The sequence below is a fragment of the Cebus imitator genome, unplaced genomic scaffold, assembly GCF_001604975.1.
Source record: "Cebus imitator isolate Cc_AM_T3 unplaced genomic scaffold, Cebus_imitator-1.0 Scaffold45, whole genome shotgun sequence".
Taxonomy (NCBI): domain Eukaryota; kingdom Metazoa; phylum Chordata; class Mammalia; order Primates; family Cebidae; genus Cebus; species Cebus imitator.
In genome coordinates this window covers 4,411,656-4,435,130 of record NW_016107360.1, presented here as the reverse complement: position 1 = coordinate 4,435,130, position 23,475 = coordinate 4,411,656, and the positions used below count along the sequence as shown (strand labels likewise).

The following is a 23,475-nucleotide window of genomic DNA, read 5'->3' as shown; positions in this document are numbered from 1 at the left end:
CTCACCGCAACCTCCGCCTCCTGGGTTCAGGCAATTCTCCTGCCTCAGCCTCCTGAGTAGCTGGGATTACAGGCACGCACCACCATGCCCAGCTAATTTTTTGTATTTTTGGTAGAGACGGGGTTTCACCATGTTGACCACGATGGTCTCGATCTCTTGACCTCGTGATCCACCCGCCTCGGCCTCCCAAAGTGCTGGGATTACAGGCTTGAGCCACCGCGCCTGGCCTTTTAATTCTTACCATTCTTAATTATTGCAACCATCTCCTTTCTCTTTAGTTCTATATAGTTTAAGTTAGTTTACGTATTAAATTTTAGGTAATTCTTTCAACCATATTATTTCTCTGGTATTTAACTTTTAAAATACAATGAAAATAAAATGATTATATTAAATATTAAAATAAAAAAATGGTTAGAAAACAATAAGTTAGAAAAAGTGCTATTAAAATGTCAAAACATTTCAATAAATACTCTTGTCCCTACTGCTAATAATGAGGGGCTATATTAACTTCTCTTGCGGGGCCCACAGGGGCACAGTTTCAAAGGCAAGAACTTCCCAGCACCATGCCTCCATCCACCTCCCCCATCCAGCCACCTAGAGTTCTTTGTCTAACTTTCCCATGCGCAGGCTAGGTAAAATTCCAGGTGAACTTCCTTTGTTCAGAAAGCCCACCAAAAGCCCTGGAAGGAGGGGCTCTGTTGTGGGCCCCAGCAACCAATCTGGGATTAGAGTCAAAGATCTATCACTCCAGAGGAAGTTTGAAAAAACTCCTCTCATTAGACAAGAACATGAATGGGATGGGAATAACTTCAAAGTTAAAATCCCACTGCCCCTTACCTGTGTAGACTTCTTCTCCGGATCCCCTCCCACGTGTGGGAGCTGTCTCTCCCTCTCTACCTGTGTGGATTTCCGTTTCTGGGATCCTCTTCCACAACAGCGTGGGAGTTCTCTCCACTTCTCTCTCTCTCTCTGTCTGGTAAATTTCTCTCTGCAAAACTCTTTGGATCTGATATTTACTTAACCAGTAAGCTCACTGCACTGCCAGGGTCTCTCCCCGATTCCTGGGGTGAGGGAGCCCAGGAACCTAGGGCATATCAAATGGGGGTTGGGGGAAGCTGAGCCCCATCCCATCCCACGACCTGGTTACAATAATATACCTGCAAAATATAACTTTTCTTTCTATAAAGATCATCTGTAGTATTGTTAAAGAGAAGTCAGGTAGTAGACTCTCCCTTTATTTTGAATTTATTTACAAAGGGCATATTTTTCCTTTGAAAAAACTACAATTATCTGGAAAGATTAAGGTTTATGGAAGATGGTTTTATATGTCAGGGAGTCCTAATAACTTATGCCACTCCTCACCTACCCCCACCAAAAGCACAGCTGGAGAGAAAGGTTTGTATGTAGTTACTTTTGCTAGGAACTGAAGGGGATAAATGAAAAGAGTTAAACAGGGGAAGTGGGAAAGCCAACCTAAGAGCATGATATTGAGCTGGTCACAACTGTGGACAACTGGGAACTGATCACACTAGACCTTCTAAGGACCTGTGTATAAGGCACCTCCAAATTATCTGCCAAAGGGCTACAGGACTATTCGTTTATTCACTAGCTCTCATTCACTGTCAGTCAAGTTGCTTCACAGAGTATAAATTTCCTTGCGGTCTCTGATTGGTATCTGTGTCGGAATGGCTGAACAAGTTCTTGCACACATCTGACATGCTGTGGCAGAGAAACTCTGGGGCAGAAAGTGAGCAAGTTGTAGTGCAGCTGAGGAGAGATGGCATGAAGTTACCCTTGCTTGCATGTGACTGTTTAGAGGCTGCTGGAATAAAACACCGAGTTGAAGGACTTTGATGTGAGGAACAGCGGATGTCTGATACAGTCCACCACTCCTGCCACCAGCAGCAGGTCCTAGCATAATGTTGTTTCCCTCAACATCATTTCACTATAACGTTGATGAGGAAAAAAGTTGCATTATCTGTTGTTTAGCTTAAAGTGATAGTTTCCAAAATAACCTATCAACTTTGCTAAGTAAGGACTTAGTGTAATCAAAGGAACTTGTAGGCCTCATTCATGACATGGCCACTCTCACATCAGAGACTGGTCAGGGTGGCATTTCCGTGTCATTCAATCCTGAATGCTTTCATCATAGAGCAATTCGACAGCCGTACAAGTAGTGGAATAAAATTCTGAAAACAGTTTGATGTTTAGTTTTGCCACTACATCGCCCATGATCTCACCAGAGACATTAAATAAGAAAAGCAATAATTATTTAATTAACTGCAGCTGCTGATGTTGAGTCACCTACCATTTCTGTATAAATCAATGAAAACATACCCTTTTACTAAATGTTTATGTAATTTGATCATTAATTTTCAATAACATTTTAGTAAGTGTTCACTGTGTACCAACAGCTACCAGCTCATATGTGGGGACAGGGCAGTGAATCAGAGAGATGGGACCCCTGTTCTCTGGGAGGTTATAATCTGGTTAGGGAAGAAGGAGCCTCATGCATGTGATTAGATGATAGTTTCCAGTGTGCATATGTTGTTCATATAAGTGGGTGTGGTGCCTGTTTAATTTATTCTGCATGTAAAACAGTTTGCTTATTTTTTTCTTGTTCACCATTTATTTATCTTTTTGCTGTACTTTCTGGGAAGATTTCTTCAGTGTCATTTTCCAGCTATCTACTGGCTATTTACTTTTTGTTTCTACTGACATATTTTTTTAATTCCTCAGAATTCTAATTTGTCTATTTTGTTTAAGTAACCTGAAGTGATTAAGCAATGTCTTCTCAGATCTCTGCATGTAGAAATGATATCAATGTTCCCTGTGTCCTCCATAGACTCTGTTTCTTCCAATTTGTTTTTACCCTTTTTGATTGCTATAATACTGTATTTCCACATCAAAGGCCTTTTCTTATCAAATAGAAGGAATAAGTTCAAGAGATCTATTGTATAGCATGTTGAATATAGTTGAAGGCGATGTACTGTATTCTTGAAAAATGCTAAGAGGGTGGATATTAAGTATTGCAAAAAAAAAAAAACTATAAATCCTAAGAGGGTGGATATTAAGTATTCTTGCAAATAAATAACTATAAATCCTAAGAGGGTGGATATTATTTTTGTCAGAAAAAACTATATAACTAAAAATAACTAAATGAAATAACACATTAGCTGAATTTAACTATTCCGCTACACACACACACACATACACACACACACACATATACATAAAATCATGTGCCACATAGCATTTCAGTATACAAGATGGTTTTTCCGTAAGATTACAATATCATAGTTTTACTGTATTCTTCTATTTTTAAACATGTTTAGATATACAAATAATTACTGTTATGTTACAATTGCCTATAGCATTCAGTACAGTAACATGCTGTACAGCTTTGTAGCCTAGGAAAAATAGACTCTACCATAGAGTCTGGTTCTGTCACCTTGGTTTGTGTAAGTACACGCTATGATTGTACAATGACAAAATCACCTGACCATGAATTTCTCTGTCCTTAAATGACTCATGATTAAACTTCAAAGATCATATTGTACACAATAAATACATACAGTTTTATGTTAATTTAATAAATAAATACAGTTAAAATGGCATTCTGCTCAAGGATGAGAGTAGGGGACAAAAAGTTGATTGCAATTTCTACATAATTTAAATTTCTTTTTTGGTTTGTTTGAGTGAGCTATTTTTGAGGAACCCTTAAGATCAACATCTTGAAACAGCGAGATTGCTCAGGTTTGAGAGTTCCAGAATTTTGGCAGCCAATTGAAAGAGAAGGGCTGGGAGTGACTCCATACTCAAGTGTTTGGAATGTTAATGGTGGCTTAATCTCCCAGTTTCAGTATTGTATTCTCCAAAACCTTCCTGGAACCACAGTACAAAGACATTTTTCATTTAGGCCAGAGATTAAACCTGCAGACTTCTGCTGGGGATGGTGAGGATGGGGGGATTTCTTGGGGATGTGGCATGGGAGACAGAGCCAACTTCCCAGTGTTCATTCTATCCCTGGAGTCTTTACCGTCTTTCACCCTTCCTGCTGCTCTCATTGTTCTTCTTAAAATATAAATTATGTTTTTTCTTTGTGCTACTGCCAACTTTAATTTTGGCCTTCTTGGGTATGCTAAGCTATTTATCCCTGTGTGAATTAGGAAAAAGTGTTCTACCCAGGGAGATGCATGTCTCATTTGATGAAGGCAAAGCAAAGAGCTGGATTTTATCTCCCACTGGCCTCTATCCCAGCCTCTGACATACACAGTGGCCGTGGTCACCATGGGCCCATCTACTGTTTATCTCATCCGTGTGTTTTTGCTTTTTTACAAAATCTTTTTGCAATAGCTTACATTTCTGAAGAAAGCTAAATGACATATGTTTATGTAATCTACCATCGTAACCCAGAAATGATATTTAGAAAATTGTAAAAGTTTGATACATACAAGGTTTTGGAATAATTTTCTTGATTAGATTTCTTTAGAAGTTTGTATTTATCCCTGTGGCTAAATAGAATTATCTGCTTAGAATTCTTAAGACAGATCATGTAGCAACTGAGATCAGAATATTGCTGCATAAGCAACCCTGAAGAACATACCATTTGCAAAGCAAATTCAAAACCACATACTTGGCTTGAATGAGATAATATTAAAACTCAGTTGTCAGCTAGGACAAGCTTGATATTTAAAACTAATTAAGGAGTTGTGCAAATTCCACATAAATATATTACTCAGCATATCCTGCATAGTTCAGTAATTGAAGAACATTATTCATCTCATTTAGTGATCTCTTGTTCAAGGGTGAAAACAGATTTTTTAAATTCTTAATGACAGAATCCAGGACCTATTTCTCAAAATAAAATTCTCTACACTCTAGCTTTTTTAATGGGTGGGAAATTAATAAAATCAGTGCAAAGAGAGCTTGTACTTTTTGTCTTTGCCACATAGGTAGGGACAGAAATGCATGACATGGATCTTGCAGAGTTGAGCAATGTGCTTTAGACCCAAAAGCTTTATATGAAAACTTTTTTCTTCTTCTCGGGATTAGACAATACTCTGATGGCCAATGCTTCTGTCCACAGCATCTATGCAGCCTTACCTTTGCCTTCATCTACAGTGGTCAACTCTCATACTCATTAAGTTGAGTTCTGACAGAGTAACCCATCCAAGCACCACAGTGCTCAGTGAGAGAGTCTAATGACAGACTTGCCCATTTGTGTTCCACAAACTCTACAAGCCCTGTTCTGAGTGCAGTAATACCTGCAACCAAATAAAATTTTCTGAAGAATAACATAATTGCATCACTTTCTCCTTAAAGCTTCTGGTGTTCCTCATTATCTGCCTATTAATGTCTGCCTAATTTATTAGCCTTGCTTCTAAATATCTCAGAATGTGCCTTTGGTATACCTTTATCGTGTGTAGTCTATATTTCCACCAAGTCGATGGCTTGCTATTTCTCTAAAAAATGTTATCAAATTTACTTATTCCATAGGTTTGCACTTACCAATATCTCAATTTGGAAACTTTCTTCCCCTTCTCCATTTATGTCTCTATGTCTGTTATGTGTCAATTAAGTTCCAGCTTAAGGGCCACTAACTTCACTCAATCTGACTTCAGAAACTTTACATTAAATTTGATATTATATTACATAGATAGATCAATACACATGACAATGCATGTGTTTCTAACTGCATGCAGTATCTACTCAAATCTGTATTGGAAAATTACACTGTAAATGCTTTGTATTTATTTTTTCTTACTCATTTTCAGTCACTTTAGACAAATCTCATCCCCTCCCCACCACCCACACTGCTTTTTAAAAATTATCTCCAGTTCTGGAACAGGAGCCTGGCAAGTAATAGTGAATAATTCTCTCCTGAAAGAGTGCCATACTAAGCTCTTCAGACATTTTTTTTTTTTGCCAGGCAATAAAATTGTAATGGATTCTACTTGAATTGAGAGAAGAAATTTGTTTTGTGAAATAAATTTTGTTGCTTTTGTCATTTAGAGGTATAGGTGGGCATCTATGTTGCATCTTCATGGTGGGTGTGAGATCAATTGCTGTAGTTTGGTTAGATTTCTTTTGTGCCACAGTATCAGGCCAGTTTTCACAAATATTCCATGTGTGTTTGAAAATGATGCTCTCTCTTTTTCTGAAATGAGTTTATTCAACAAATAACTTCTTGAAGAGCTACGATATGTTGGGCACTGTTCTGAATATTAAGAAGGATAGTGTCATATACGTCTTCATGAAATCTACTAGTTAAGGGGTAGGGAAACAAGCAAATAAACATGTAGTGTTATATTACATCATGTTAAATGCTAAAAAGCAAATCGTAACCAAGATTTATGGAAGCTGTTCACTGAAGGCTTTCCTGAAGAGATCTTTGAGAATAAATTTAAATACAATGACAGAGCAAGCTATATGATTGCACCCATTATGTGGGTAAATATCATTTCAGGCAGGGGAAACAAATGGAAAGATGGCCCTGCAGTGAGAATAAGCTTGCAATACATAGCTGCAAGTAATTAATCAAGACGGAGATTAGAAGGGGTCAGAAAGTGAAGTGTGAGATCATGTGTGCCTTTGTAGGCTGTGGAAAAAAAATTGGATTTTACTCTGAATGAGTTGGAAGCCATTGGGTGGTGTCAGCAGGGATGTAGTGTAGCTTAAGTGTAGGGCCCAGGATGGTGGGAGATCAGTTGGAAGGTTATTTAAGTCCTTTAAATGAAATATGTTGGTGTCTTAGATGTAAGGAGAAGACATTGAAGGTGCCCAGAGGTTTTCATATCCTGGAGACATTTGGAAGTTAAAGATAAGCAGACTCACTCTGATGATTGAATATGGATATGCAGGACCTAGAGAAGTAAAGATGACTAAGAGGTTTGGGGCCTGAACAACTTGAAAAATGGTGCTGCCATTTAATAAACTAGAGAAAACTGGGAAAAAGGCCAGTTGCTGATGAAAAATTTGCTGTCCAATCCTTCATTTTAAATGACTGTGTTAATTTTTTTTTACTTTGTCTTTGATACATGCAGTTTAATAATGATAGGCATAGCTGTTGATCTGTTTTGATTTACCCTGCTCAGATTGTCCTGTCTGTTACATATGAAAACTTTTGTGTTTCTTTAATTCTGCAAAGTTCTCTGTCATTGTATCTTCAAATATTGCTTTTGAAGACAGCCATTCTTTCTATTTTCTCCCTCTAAAATTTCAACTTGATATTTTGGGCCTTTTCATTCTTTTCTCCATGGCTCAAAAATATTTTGCATCTTTGACTTCTTTCCATGATTTTAATTACTTTATCTTTCAGTTTACACATTTTTCTTCAGCTGGATGTAATCAGTTGCCTTTCTAGAAGTTCGATTTGATTTTTACAAACGTGCTGATTCCTTGTTTTCTTTCTTTGTATCTTTCTTATTCATTATGGTTTGCATTTTCTCCTTGATGCTTTAATTTATTTAAAATACTAGTTTTGTAATTTTCTTTCAGATTCTTCTATGATTTCCAGGATTTTCAGTGCTCATTCTTCCCAATTTATATCTTACTCTGTTTACAAGCACCAGCACCTCCTCCTCCACCCCTTCTTCCTCTTTGTGATTGTGAACTTCTCTTCAGCAGGAAATTTTCCTCTATCTGTGCTCTATGTGCCTTGGGCCTTGGGCCCTGAAATTGTGCCCATATAGCATTTTTTTAACAGGGAAAATGGAGCATGGGAGTTTGGCAGTCCAGAACTGGTAATTATGCTTATCTCTTTTCTTGGCCTTTATTTGCCCTTCATATAAACAAGTCTACCCATGTAACAGCTTTGAGTGGAAGAAAAGTTTCTCATTTCTTCTTGGGCCAATGGTTAGCATGTTTCATGGGAGAGACAGTAACTTTTCTAGCACCGAGTCTCACATGGGTTTCTTCTCACCATGAGTGCATTTCAATCTTAGCCCTAGCCTCTACAGCCAGTGCTGATTCAGTTGATCAAGTTTCACTCATGCTTTTCACTGGAGTTTCCAAAATACTTCTGTCACGAAGCTATATTTTTTCTCTTATTTTGCAAGTCAGATGCTCATTTAATTTTGTTGTTGATGATACATATTTTCCAACATTTCTAGTTGATATAGGTTGCCCAGCATTTCTAGTACAATTTAAATAAAGCAGTAAGAGAGTATTAATTCACTGCCAGCTTATGCCACTGTGATGCTTAAAGTCAGAAGCATCTCTGTGATAACCACATATCAGACAGAGTTTTCAGAAGAGTTCCTCTTTTCCACACCCTGACACTCAAGAATTTGTTACTCCTCCAGCCTTTAGACCAATGTCAGAAATCTTTGTTGGTTAGTTTAGTCCTAGGAATCCTGATGGTACATTGAGAATAAAGGAAAAAGTAAAATTAACCCTAAGTATTAGATTGATGTAAAAAACTTTTACCATTAAAAGTAATGGCAAAAACTTTAAACAAAAAGCATCCAAAGTCTATAGGGGAAGTGAAGGCACTGGGAAAGATCTATCCCATCTTGCTAATAATAGCTTCATCCTACAAAGAATCTGCAACAGAGGATTTTCCTAAATCCGAGGATGGTTCTTAAAAACAAAATGATTATTTCAAATTCAAGAAACAGCAGGTTGTCTTTTTTATAAACATTTTCTTCTCATTCTTCATACGATTGCTGAATTTTAAAAAAGGTAACAGGTTTCTTTCTTTAATTTTAAGGGAATATTATATAATAAAGAACTTTATGAAGTTGTATAAATTAGTTTATAGTCCTATTCCAATTCCAATCCGAAGCCTTACTTAAATAGTATTTAAATCATTAAATAATTTTCTTTCTTTACTACCTGTTCTATATAGCAATATAGGACCATTTTGATAGAAACAAGATACTCAGTATTCCTCAGACTTAAAGACTTTAAAAGTGAGGCTTTCTTGGTCTTGAGTTCATAAATATTCTTTCCCTGTTTGAATAGAAGAGAAGAAAACTCACATTTCTCGGCTCCCACAGTTAGTATGTAAATAACTTTACAAACATTATTTTATTTAACCCTCAAAAACCACTAAAAGTGGTAGTAATCATTCTTCACTTTTGGCAAAAGTGAAAAAAATGAGATAAACAAGGATTAAATGCTTCTCCCAGGTCTAAGAGTTAGCAGGAGAGCAAAGTTAAGACTTAAAACTCAATGCCAGTACATTGGCTTTATGATGTATTTAAAATAAGAGACATCCAGAGCTCGCTTAAGAATTCTGACTAGTACCTCCAGAATAATGCTAGGAAACAGAGCCAACATTTAAACACCTTAACCTCACCTCATTATACTTAATTTTTTTTTTTAACTTCTAATGAATTGCATTGTCTTTAAAAATCCTTTTGGTTTCCATGAACTGCTTCAGAAGATCAAATCCATAAAAATTTTTTTTGGTAGTCTAATTTTCTACTAAAATTCAACTAGAAAAATAGAGTTCTTGGCCAGGCACAGTGACTCACGCCTGTAATCCCAGCACTTTGGGAGGCCAAGGCAAGCAGATGACCTGATGTCAGGAGTTCGAGATCAGCCTGACCAACATGGTGAAACCCTGTCTCTAATAAAAATACAAAAATTAGCTGGGCATGGTGGCAGGTGCCTGTAATCCCAGCTACTTGAGAGACTGAGGCAGGAGAACCGCTTGTGCCTGGGAGGCAGAGGTTGCAGTGAGCTGAGACTGTTTCACTCCATTCTAGCCTGGGCAACAGAGCAAGACTCCATATATAAAAAAAAAAAAAGAAGAAGGAAAAAGAAAGAAAAGTAGTGCTCTCATTCCTTATACATATTCCTTCTTTAGTCTGTATTTTAAAGCAAAAGTTTTATAGGAATAAGCATATATGACAATTTTAACTACAGAAATATTTTAATTGGTTTAATGTTTGCCTCAATATATTGAGATATAATACTAATAGTAATAAAAAATAATAAAAATAACTTTAAAATAACAATAATAACTACTACTTTTCAATGTCATTCACAAGGCATCTTATTAGGCACTGTACACAGCTTGTGTCAGCAGGTCAATGATACATTTGACAATCTTCACTTTTTATGCAAAGTTCTGAAGTTGGAAAATTTTCAAAATCATCCAACTGGTCAGTGGATATTGCAGGAATCTGATCTATCTGAGTCTGAAGCCCGAGTTAATGCTATTAAACAACATCTTTTAAAAGATCATGGGTGAGAACGTCCTATTTTAATAAGGTTCGTTCTCTGAACTCAAAGCAGCTACTCTGCTTCTATAAGATTTGTGAACTTGAATAAAATATAGATGCAATCTCAATTAATATTTAATACAAATGCACAGGGAAGAGTGGGTGGTTACTGCCTTCTACCTGTGTGTTGCCAGTGTAATTTAATTCTCCTTAGCCCTTTGTGTTGTGCTGCCTTTGTGGAGAAGAAAATGTGTCTGTTACTGGAAGCCATTACTGGAGAGCAGGTGATGTAATGTATAAAATAATAGTAAATCCATTCCTTTAAGGAGCCGCACTTAACAGTGCATATTCAACATTTTTCACTTTACCTAATGGTTCTATTTCACTGATTTAATGTTTGCGACTCAAATTCTCAATGACACTTTGAAAATTGAACATTCAAGCAAAGTTGTTCAAACAATATTTTTTCAGCTGTTCCAACTTATCCAGCTCTTAAATTTTAAGTTGTGCATTTTCCTTTTGCCATTGTAAAGGTATTAGATTAAAATAATTGGATAAGTAGTTAATGTCCATGTCTTCTAATTTTATATTTATTTTGCAATGTCTAAAGACAAAATATTTCTTCCATTTTTGTTTCTTTAAGATACTTTAACCATCGTAGTTTGTTTTTCTTAACTACTATTAGAATTTGTATTCAGCCCCATAATCTGGATAAAGCTTAAACTTAGTGGTTTTTTAAATGAATTCAATGGAAGTCACATACTTGAATGCCTAACAAAAGTACTATTTTATTTAAGGGAAGATAGAAATACCAGTTTTCTTGTAGTTAGAGGTGCTGTACTTTGAAAAATTAAGCCAGTACAAACACAAAGGATGTACAAATTGTGTTGTTCTCTATGAGGATTAAAATACTAAAATGTGAAAATATCATGTGTTTCTCTTTTCTCCAGAGCTACTGCCATTTTCTTTCCCAGTGATTTATTTTCATTTCTCATTTTTAAACTTTAATCTTCTATGCACCCTAAAACTTACCAGACAGTTTTTTCCTCTTTCTTAATCTTTTGCACACATTTTTTTAAGACTTCGTTGGTATTCTAAGTGAATAGGTACTTGCGAGAGATCTATTGTAGATGTGAAATAGCCCACAAACTTCAGATATTTAAATACTGTTACTCTTTTTGGACAAATCAGGTGAAATATAGTAAAGTGTCCAAGGATCGCCCATGCTTTTTTTTTTTTTTTTTTAATCTCCTTAGTGACAGAGGTGCAGCCTTTGTGTCTCTGAATAGCTTTTAATTAAAGCTATTTTACTGAAAAAATATTTCATTTCATTCTGTAGACAATGTGTACTCAATAAATTACCAAATTAGTAATTTAAATGTTTCATAAATATTTTTGAGGAAAGTAAAAACACATGCTTTGATTTAAATTCTTATGTTAATATTTTAATAGAATCTAGCTCCCTGGCAGAAAATTAGATATGTTAAAATTCAATCACTTTTAGAACTGACTTATGTGTCCACTGGAGAGAAACCATACAATAGTACATTTAATACCAATACATTTAGCTAATTTCTTACTAATTTCAAAGCACAAAGTTTCTATTTTTGTTACATATTATGTAATTTGTATGAATATGTAATAATCTGTTTTCATTATGCTGTGCTCTAACATTTCATACATAGTTGAGTTTCTAGACTTTTTATTTTTTATAAAACAAGTTTCATTGGATAAATAATTTTCTTTTAGAAAGATTAATTGTATTCAGAACTATTCTTGACCCAGACTTATTTTGAAGAGTCTAAAAATGTGCAGCTTTAACACTACAGATGTCCAAAACAAGATTTTGATGTTAGATATAGAAAAGGTAGAGTTATTTACTGAATCCTAGTTTCTCTTCTAACATATTTCTCTCTTCAGGTTGCATATAGATCTCTGTGAATAGATCTACCACAGGTCACCTTACATAGAGTTGAACTTAACTTTTTGGATATTAATGTGCATACCCTTCACTAGTCAGCAAACACATTGAGGGCAGGACCTGTATTTTTTCTTTCTTTGTATCTTCAGCATTTGTCATTGTAAAAATAGATAAATACTAATTGATTAAAAAACAGAAATGAGATATGTTGATCCCATGTTACCCTTGCTAACAGGGTCACTGAAGTTTTACAAGATACCATGGACTCTTTCATTATAATTATTTTAAAGTAAGATATTCTAAGGATTTTAGATTTCCTTCCGAGAGCTAACTTAACCAAAGCAACACATACCTGCTGAGGTTAGTTAGCAATGAACAGCGGTCATTAAGAATCAGTCCTTCAAAGTAGAAAGACAAGTGGCCTGATCACTATTTTCATTTCCCAAGAGATCTGCTACCAGAGACGGTATACATTGAACAGAACTGAGATTGCAGTAATTGAAAATAGAAATCTCTTCTATCATCAATTCACAATTTGCCATTCTATTTAGTACAAGAGTTCTCTTGTGAGTTTAATTAGGGCAAGGTGATATAGACAAGGTATACAAGCAAATTCAAATCTTATACTGCAAATCTCAGAGTTAGACTTGAGTCCTCCACAAAAGTAACAGCTTATAAAAAAGATGTATTTCGGTGAAAGGTCTACTGCAGAAGATGTCTTTCATCTGTTGCAAAGGCCAAGACAAAGCATCTTAAATGACTTGTACAAACCACATGTGAGGAAAAGCAATTGAAAGTGGAAGAATAATTGGTATGTTCTCCAGAACTCTACTTGCATTTATTAGTAGTTCCTATGTTTTTGTTTCAGTTTGATTAAGGACTAGAGAAATGTGTCAGTATGATACTCTGTATCTTGATCATGGTAGCTACCATGTGACATTGTCTAGAGGATCTGGATTTCTAATTAAGGCTGGAAAAAAATTCCCAAAGAATTTATGTTCTTTTGATTGTTGGTGTTATAACCTGCAATAAATTTTAGTTCGGTCAAAAAAATAATGTTGGTAGCAGGATGCAAGTATGATCCTAATTAGTAAATTTGCTTATCCATTAAAATGATAGCTTAAATGTGCATCAGTGTCATTTGAAGGGCTTGTCAATATAGACATTGATGGGTCTCATCCTCGGAACTTCAGAAAGTTGCCATGGGACCTTATAATTTGCATTACTAACAAGATTCTGGAATCATGCTTTGAGGACCAATACCAAAACAGTATAATATTAGTGTATTCTTCTCTTAAGAGTTGAAAGAGAGTCTTACTTTTGTATCTCTATAATTAAAAACTTTTGAATGGAAACTGAAGTAGAAATGTCTGGTATGAGCTTCTCTTTGTAGTGAATAGTGTTGTGTTTTTAAAATCTTAATCTAAGTTTATTCTTTAGTATAACATATGTTACATATTATAAATTACATGATTAACTTATCAGGGAATAAAAGTTTTTGGAAAAATTAACAGTTTGGAATGAATCAAGAGATGTACAACAAATCAAGATTGACCAGTCTGTGAGGAATGTGGAGAATAGACATACAAACTACAATTATTCCCATTGTTTGATTTACAAGTCTAACCTGGAGGAAGGGAGAAATAGTGACCTCTATTGCAGCAATGGCAAGAACTGTATGGGAATAGAGCAAGAGATCAGAAAAGTGAAGAAGAGAGAAAATAGAAATTGAGGGAGATTAAAAACAACATGAGAACCAATGAGGGTAAGAAGAAAGCTGATTAGAAAGAGGAGACAAGAAAACACAGCACTGGACTATGAAAATAAACAGTTCACTACACCTTGCTAGCACTTGAGAGAATCACTGAGTTAACTCCAAACACACAGAAAATGAAATGCTGCTGTGTCCTGTAGGTCATTTAGTAAAAAGGCAAGTTAATATTTCCAAAAATATTTTACTATTATAGTGCACTAATTGACCTTGAATTATAGTCTTACACTGTTTCCCAAATAGGAAAATATGTAATATACTTTACATTTTTCTAAAATCATATTTCCATAAAAGTAATTGTAAAACTCCAGCATGCCAAATGTTAAATTGCATGTGAATAGCTAGTGAAATACTCACATCTGGTAATCCAAGTATCTTCCAGTCCACAAACACAGAATAAGTTTGTATAATTTGCCCAATGTATGGCGTTAGAAGTAAAAATGATAGTGATAGTGAAAACTGATAAAATAATAATTATCATATTTGAGTATGACTTGGTACCAGTCACGATTTTAAGGACTTTACATATATTGTATTTAACCTTCATCATATATTTTCTTAATCATTATAACTAACGTATGTATTATCATCCCCATCTTATGGATGAGAACTCTGAGATATAAAAAGGTTAAGTTATTGCCTGAGGTCACACAGCTGCTAAGTGGCAGATGTAGGCAGAATAAAAACTCAACCAGTCTGTTCAAGGGACCATGCAATGTTTTACTGTCCCTCTCAATAGTGGAGCTGAGATTTCAGGCTCAATCCATGGCTTATCTTTTATGTGCAATATTAATTTATGTAGATCACAGAGATCAGAGAACACACACATCATAGAAAAGTAATAGTAAGTAAATGTCAAGCTGTGTGCCAACTCAGATTGGCAGGCAAAAGCTGCCTGGAATGCTGAGTTGAAGATCATGACGCCGTATTTGGAGTAGTAGAAAATAGCAACATGATCAGTTCGTGAACATCTGCCAGGGATTTGGGAGAGAAAAAGGGTGATGAAAGTGTCATAAATGGCTTTTCCTATAATAGAATAGAAGGAGCTTTAGCAACTGTCTAGACCGATGTGTGGGAATACCCTTTTTGTTGTAGTTATAGTTTTGTTTATTTTTTCTTGACTATAAGAGCTTTTCTAAATGAAAAATGATTTATTGAGCTATGGGGGTGGAGAGTGGTGGTGGTTTGGAGAATTCATGTTTTTACAGCATACATAATCTTTATTGAATAGAGGGTAGCATGTGCAAATTTGTCAGCTATAGTCAGTAAAATGCTACTATGTAGGCACATTTGAGAAGTGGCCACATGAAGGCAGCTTTCTAATTTTCCATTCTAAAATGAAATTCCAGTTCATATTGTTAAATTGGGCAGAGGACATTGCTTGCATGATGGGTTAGTGCTTGCTTATTGCTAATTCGAAAGAACCTTCTCATTTTACAAATGAGATAAGTGAAGTTAAGGGAGGTTAACGATTTGCCTATGCTTATTACTTGAATTATTTAATAATAAAAAATTATTGTGGATCATATCTCCCTATCTGGATATCTAGATAGGTATCTTTATAGAGAGCTAGAAACAGATAGCTCTCATTGCTATTTATTAATAGCAATGATAGAAATACAGCTTGTATGCTATCTGAATGCAATTCTGAAATACAGCTTGGCATGGTATAAGTTTGCCACCAGACCCTTTATTAGAGCTTAGTCCTCCTCCTTGGTAGTGATTCTCTGAAGCTCTTAGCTGCACTCTCAGGGCTTCAAGCCCTGAATTAATCTTTCCTTTGGATAGTAAATGGTATATGTTTGTAGCTGTCTTCCTTAACATGTGACTTGCCCTATGAGTTTACGTTCTCCAGGACCTGTCTTAATTTTGAGTTGTTTCTATCTTTTAGTCCATGTGTACAATGCTTCTAATAATGCTACTGTCTGAAAAACTTTGTGAGTTTCCTATGGCTCTATTGTGATTACCCCAATGAGGCAAAAGACATACCCAATTTTTTGAGATAGGGCTCTCTACCCTAGGCTGAGAGTCTACCCTTAAAATTTTTAGAAGCCCTATTGAGTAGTTGAGAGGGTCTGCACGGCATTTTAAGTATTTCAGAGGTCTCAGGAAAGGATCTTATCATCGTAAATTTGATATGAACTTCATATTGAGGGCAGGTTTCAATGGAAATGCCCTTGATTTGATGTTTGCCCTGTGGCCATTTCTTACTGTAATAAGTCTTTTGATGTCTGAAGAAAACAGTTTTATTCATGGAAAAAAACTAGTCCTGGCTCCTTTATATTTTCTGTAAATTCTGCTTGAAAATTGAAAAGTTATTTTTCATTTTTTTTAACTTATCTTGCTGTTCTTCTATTTCACTAGAAGAAGCTTTTTCAGCATTCTGACTGGAAAACTTCTTATTCAAAACCATAAGTTTCTGAAGTGCCCTTTATATTGCCCATGTTATTGCAGACAATGCTGGTTGTCTTGTCAAAGTTTGTGTTCTTTCTTTTTTCCAGCCTGCAATAATATTTCTTCCCTGTACTTGAAGCTTTCATTAAGAGTCTGTGCTTGTGTCTTGCTTGCCCCAAAACTCAATGGTTCATATTTTAGGTTTTAGTTATGCAGCACCCCACCTCTAGGCCCAACATCAATGGTTAAAAAAGAGGATAGAAGCATGAAAGTTAAAAAAAAAAAAAAAGAAATTACTGTGAAAACATACATACAGAATTCACTATATAAAACATTTAAAGCCTTATAATATGAAAATCTCTCACCATAAGTAAAACCAAAGACAATAAACTAAGACTGCTTGAACCATCTAGGATGGGACTAGAGTTAGATTCAAATAAAAAATGATAAGTAAACATAGAAATTCAACAATATTTATTAAAGTTGAAAAATGTTTGACACAATAGCTTTATTATTTGAAATGTATGCTAAAGTGCTAAAGAAGTCAGAGGTACACTTAAATGTATTGAGGATATGCATTACAACATATACACAAAAAGATTAGAAAGAAAAAAATAGATAAGAGATTTGCTAAATTATGATATTGCTGTATTAAAAATAGTTAAGAACAACATCATGTTTTCTGAGGCTATTTAACATATAGAGAAAAGCTCACAAAATGCCAAAAATCATGTTTAAAAAATGGGGGATAATACAAACAAACGCATAGCAGCCTTGAACTCTTGGCTCAAGTGATCCTCCCACCTCAACCTCCAGAGTAGCTGAGGCTATAGATGTACAACACCACACCAGGCTATTTTTAATTTTTTTGTGTAGAAACGGGGTTGGTATGTTGCCCAGGCTGGTCTTGATCTCCTTACCTCAAGTAATTCCTTCGTCTTGACTCCCAAAGTATTAGGATTACAGGCATGAGCCTCTGTGCTCAATCCATTATTGTTTTAAAAAACAGAAGTTAGACTCTGACTTCCTTAAAACTGGATCCATATTCAGGGGTGAAGTATCTCTTGGTCTCTTAGGATTACCTGATAGGCATAGAAAGTTAGTGCTGGTCAGGCACAGGCACCCTTTGGTAACAGGAAAGTAAAAAAAAAAAAAAAAAATAGATTTGGTACCTGCTTTAGAAAACAGTTACTGGTAAATAAAAACAGAATTGTTACTTACTCTGTCTCTTGTAACGAAGAAATTCATGAAAGAGCCTTTGCACTTAGTAGAAAGTCTAAGGTTAAGAAATATAAAGTTGAACAGAAAACTAATTTTTACTTCCTTGGAACACTGAGACAAAAAATAATTAATGTTCATGAAGTGCTTTGAAAATGTATCTACGTTGTATAACATCAGCCTCAGGGCTAACCTTTGGTAGGGTTTACAACAAATCAATATTTCTTGATCATCCTGGCAGCACTGCCAAGTATCATTAGTGCTGGAAGCCATAAGCATCCACTGAGGACTTGCCCATTTGTACTTCCTGGAAAATTTAGTTTTCAGTGTGTGGCATGGAGCTGGCCCTGACTGTACATTAGAGCACAAACAATTATTCATCAAAATTTGTCTTGCTGCAAGCAATTCATTCCTCTCTCCACAGATGTCCCGCACTCTGACCCAGAGCAGTATGAATGTTGGCTAAAAATAGCAGCTGCACACTGCGGCAGGCAGCCATGGTGAGACTGCATTGATGTGGTTTTATATCCATGGCTTCAGAACGCTTTGCTCACACAAATGAACCCTTAACTACTATGTTACCCTCTCTTGTTTCTCTGTTCTTTGATATATAATGCATGTTTCTTTTTGAGAATAGACTTTACTTTGCTTAATGGAAAATTCTTCCTTTCTCTCAGTTTATGCATTTACGGATTCTTGTTTCTCCGTTTTCTTTTCTTCCACAGCTGGAGTGAGAGTGTCAGTTCTGCCACTGTCACTGCCATTTCTGATCACACTACATGCTCAAATGAACATATTCACTAACACTGGCTATGTGCATGTATGTGCTAGGCACTGTGGAGGATAAACATATAATCCTCACGTCCTTATCGCGTTAACCTCAGGAAAATCAGGGGCTTAAGTAACAACCAGTGAAACATTTGACTCCAATCTTCGATCTCACTAACGTGATTCGAATGTCCCTCACCTCCTCACCCTATGCTTGGTTTCAGCAATCCTCTAATGTGAAGGTTCCCTGAGTTGAATTCCGACTCAAGGACTCCCTCTATATCACTTAAGTCTCAAATAAAACCTGCTTACAATAGGCGTCTACTATCTTTTGCTGACACATCTTAGTCTCGTTGATCTTGGTTTAAGATTCACTTTACAATCACTCCAAAGTGCATGGATTCTCTCATGCTAATTGGACCTCTGGACATCCCAGAGTTCCTAAGAGATGAAGGCTGGTTAAGCTAAACTCTAACCCTCAAGGAGGATGATGGACAGATGCAGTCTCTGCCCTCAAGAAATTTATGATTTAATCGTGCATACTGACGGTGGTGATTATAAATACAGCATCTCACGTAATTCTGTTGCCAGATTTTTGCTGGATCAATGAGCAGAAAGATGGACCCTGAGTTGTAGTCTATCTTAATATTAATTGTTAACTCCTTAATGCTCACTATGTAGCAAGCGCTATTCTTAATATTTTACATATGTTTAGTCATGGTATCCCAAAAGCAACAATACCTTTATCATCCTTTTCAGAGATAAACTCAGCTCCCAAGGTCACAGAAAATAAAGTGACAGAGTCAGGGTTCAAACCCATATGGTCTAATTTGAGAGCACACATGTTAACTGTAATAGTAAATAACCACAGTTGGTATTGAATTTTGGGGATGGTGACTTGTATTCTTTGGAGCATGAGTACACTAAATCCTATTCTCAAAAGGAGGCTCTGTGAATATATGTTTGGAAAACATTGCATATACTATGTATGGGATTTATGGCACATTTTAACATATTACACTTACATATACAAATACTGCAGGGAGGAAAACAGTTTTTAGACTTGTTTAATACAAATTTTCCAGACATTTTTGCCCATGGAATATTTTTTCACCACATAGTTCCTAAATGTGCTGCTGAAGCAGGTATCTGAAAAGCCCACTTTTAGAAATGAAGGGAAAGCAATATCAGAAAAATTGATGTTTCTAAAAAGGACTCCTAGTGAAAAAATGATATGAAGGTTCCTATAAAGTCAGAAATTGGGGAGAAGTGTCTGTTTTATGCTTCGGTAAAGCATGATGTCAATATTAGCTGACTGCTTTTTATTTCTCTCTACCGCTGTTCCCATCTGCAATTCATTTTTTTCGAAAAGCTACATAGCGTGTTTTATGTTTGTCTTGTCTATACTGAGAAGGAAACACTTTGTTTAAACATTTATTTTAATGTAAAATATTTAAAGAAGAATAAGATTTATTTTAAAAAGTACACATATAATGTATCGGCTACATTACTTTAGAATGTGAACACACATGTGCAACCAGCATCCAAATCAAGAAACAGAGCGTGACTACAACCCCAGCTGCCTCTCCCTTTTCCAGTGACTACCCACACTCACCACACATAACCACTATCCTGACTTCTCTTCCCTACGTTTATTTTTAATTCAGTTTTTTGTACAGCCTTATTGAGGTATAATCGACATCTATTAAACTGAACATATTTAAAGTGCACTTTTTGATGACAAGTTTTAACATATGTATCCCACACAATCAAGATAATGAACATATCCATCAACCCCCGTATATTCTTTTTGACCTTTTTATCAACTAAGTGACAACTACACTGCTTTCTGTCACTATAGATTAGTTTGGATTTTATGTAAATGGAATCATACCTGTGTATCCTGTCTTTTTTGAGTGGAATCTGGCTTATTTCAATCAGCATACTTTAAGATTCTTTCATGTGTTTTTTTCCCTTAGTGGTTCATTTTTATTGCTGAATAATATTCCATTGTATGGATATGCCACAATATGTTTACCTGAGCATCTTTTGATGGACATTTGGATTATTTTTGGCTTTTGGCCATTAGAAATAAAGCCTCCTTGAACATTTGTGTAAAAGATTTTGTGCAGATGTATGCTTTCATTTCCCTCTAGCTAGCTATACCACCTAGGAATGGCATGTCTGGGTCACATGACATATGTCTGCTTAACTTTTTATGGAATTACAAACTTTTCTAAAGTGGATTGAACAATGTACATTCCCACCAGTAGCATACAGTGTTCCAGTTGTGCCATATTCTCACTGACAGTTGATATGGTTGGTGTTTTTTATTTCAGTCATTCTAGTATGTGTGTAGTGATATCATATTGAAATTTAATTTGCGATTCCTAAAAGGCAACTTTTTACATGCTCACTTGCCGTCTCTACATTTTCTTTGGTGAAATATCTGTTCAAATAGTTTTTTCTTTTTATTTCTCTTTTTTATTGAGACTGGAATGTTGTTCTTTCTCTGTTTTTGATACAGACTCTTAGTTTGATATGAGTTATGCAGTTTTGTTTTTTTTGCAATTGATGGTTTACTACTTCTTTCTGTAATGGTGTGTTTTGAAGAGCAAATGTTTCTAATTTGATGAAGTCTCATTGGTAGTTTCTTTCTCTCTCTTTAATAGATCATGTCTTTTATTTTGTATTAAAGAAATTATTTCCAAACTTATATGCACTCTGTTATTCTACATCTTGTAGAAATTTTAAGGTTCTAGCTCTTGGGTTTAGGTCTGTGATAAAATGTGGATGAATTTTGGCATATGTTGAGTAGACTCAATGTTTTATTCTTTGGTTTGTTTGTTTTGCCTATTGCTATCCAATTGTACTACTACCTTTTGTTAAAAAGACTTCTTTCTCCAATTGAAATACCACATTTCCCCCAACATAATGTTGTTTAAATTATTGCAGCTTTAAAATAATTCTTGAAATTAGGTACTTACATCTTTAACTTTATTTTTCTACAAAATTGTTTTGACTATTGGAGGCTTTTATATTTATATATAAATTTTAAGATCAGCTTGTCAATTTCTGTGAAAATTCCTGCTGGGATTCTGATTGGGATTATATTGAATCCATAGACAATTTGGGGAGAATATGCATGTTAAAAATATTACATCTTGTGATCTGTACACTTCCTATGTCTCTCCATTTATTTAAATCTGCTTTAATTAACATATTGCAGCAAAATTTTCTAGTTTTCAGTGTATATTTTTTAATACTTTAAATCAAATGTATCCTGAAATATTTTATGTTTTTGATCCTATTCTAAATGTCATCTCGAAATTGCAAGTTGTTATTTTTCATTACTAGTACCACATAAATAAGTTTTGCCTGTTTGACAAGGCTTTTTTTTTTTTCCCTGAAAAATCAGGGAACTTGTTACCAGTATCTGAGCAGTCATGTGTAATATTACAGCATTTTTAAAAATGTGTTGTAAAGGAAAAAAAAAAAAAAAAAAAAAAAAGAAACTTCTCTGTCTTTGAGGCAATCTGTGAATCTCGTGAAATTATTGATTTATATTTTCCCCATTTATCCTTTCCCATTTAAATTTATGGTGAAGGAAGAATGTTGTGTTCTTAAATGGTTTTTAGGAAACTTAATCTCGGGGTTGCAGAGAATTTCTATGAAAACAAAGAAAATTTTAAGATATAGACTCATGCTTTAGCTTTGTACCTAAGTTTGCTATTGGTTTAACCTATACTGTTAAAACTATGAGTTACAAAGTGAGGTGAGTCCACTGATTGTTGGAGAAACTTACCAATTGGCATGTTAACTATCTTAGTAAAATCTTAACATTTTCATCTATTCTAAAGAGTCCTACTACAAATATTTAACCATGCTGGCTAGTGAATACATTTTTAAATCTCCTTTTCTTTAACAAAAACACATACACATACACACATACACACACCCACACACACACACACACACACACACACACGGAGGAGCCATGTGAGTACACTGAGAAAGTGATCCTCTGCATGCCAGAAAGAGAGCCCTGATCTTGGAGCACTCTGTTCTTGGACTTCCAGCCTCCAGTACCTAGAACAAATTAATTTCTGTTGTTTAATCTACCCTTCAGTCTATGGTATTTTGTTATGGCAGCCCAACCCAATTAATGAACAAGACAAATCTAACCACATTTTCTACAGCTTTCTTTTTAATATAGTTTCTTAATTTGCTGAATGCAGTAAATTTGCTGATTATTATGGAATATTTGGGAATCATTTCTAGGCAGTCCATTCTGATGATTCTGGTGTTTTCTCATTGATTTACTGCCAGGTATTAGTATTATTACCACAGGATCATCAAGTTGCAACTCAACAAATAGTTTATTAAATAGCATATCTTCCCAGGGTATGAAAATATGGAACTCCTTTTAAGATGAGGCATTATTTTTCTAAGGAATTATTTAGTATAGTGAATAGCTTATAGCTTTTGGTTTAAGAAAAACTGAATAAAAGAAAACAATCTTTCAATAAATGATGATTAATTTATTTTATTAAGCATTCAGTTATCTGAGTTAATGATAGGCCTTTTTCCAGGTATTTCTGTTTTTCTTTTTTTTTTAATTTCCCAATATATTTAGAATCTCAGTTAATTTTTATGAGGAGGATAACCATCAAGACTAGTCTAATGGAAATTCTTTAGATTGTTTTTTAAGAATTATTTTATTAAGCCTTTAATGAAAAATACCTTGGTAATTTGTCTATATAGTATTGTGACAGTCAAAGGCTCCTGAGGAAGTTAGCTTCCATTCATTAGTGAGAAATAGCTGTATTACACTGTTTGCTTGGTATTAGACATCAATCAATGCATTCTGAATATTAACAGGTTATCATTTGCTCAGATTCCAGAAACTTGGATACTCTTTTATAGGAACTATGTTCATCAGGAACACAGTCTAAAATGTGATTTTGAAAACATGAGATATAGACCAATAGAACAGAACAGAGGCCTCAGAAATAATGCCACACACCTACAACCATCTGATCTTTGACTAATCTGACAAAAACAAGCAATGGGGAAAGGATTCCCTATTTAATAAATGGTGTTGGGAAAACTGGCTAGCCATAAGCAGAAAATTGAAACCGGACCCCTTCCTTACACTTTATACAAAATTAACTCAAGATGGATTAAAGATTTAAATGTAAGACTTAGAACCATAAAAACCCTGGACG

The 23,475-nt window shown here is 35.1% G+C and overlaps 1 protein-coding gene across 1 annotated transcript in view; it reads left to right on the top strand.

Annotated features, from left to right (window-relative positions):
* Nucleotides 1–23,475, top strand: part of TMEM196 (transmembrane protein 196) — a 352,479-nt gene that overhangs the window by 14,558 nt on the left and 314,446 nt on the right. The gene's annotated exons all lie outside the window — the stretch shown is intronic.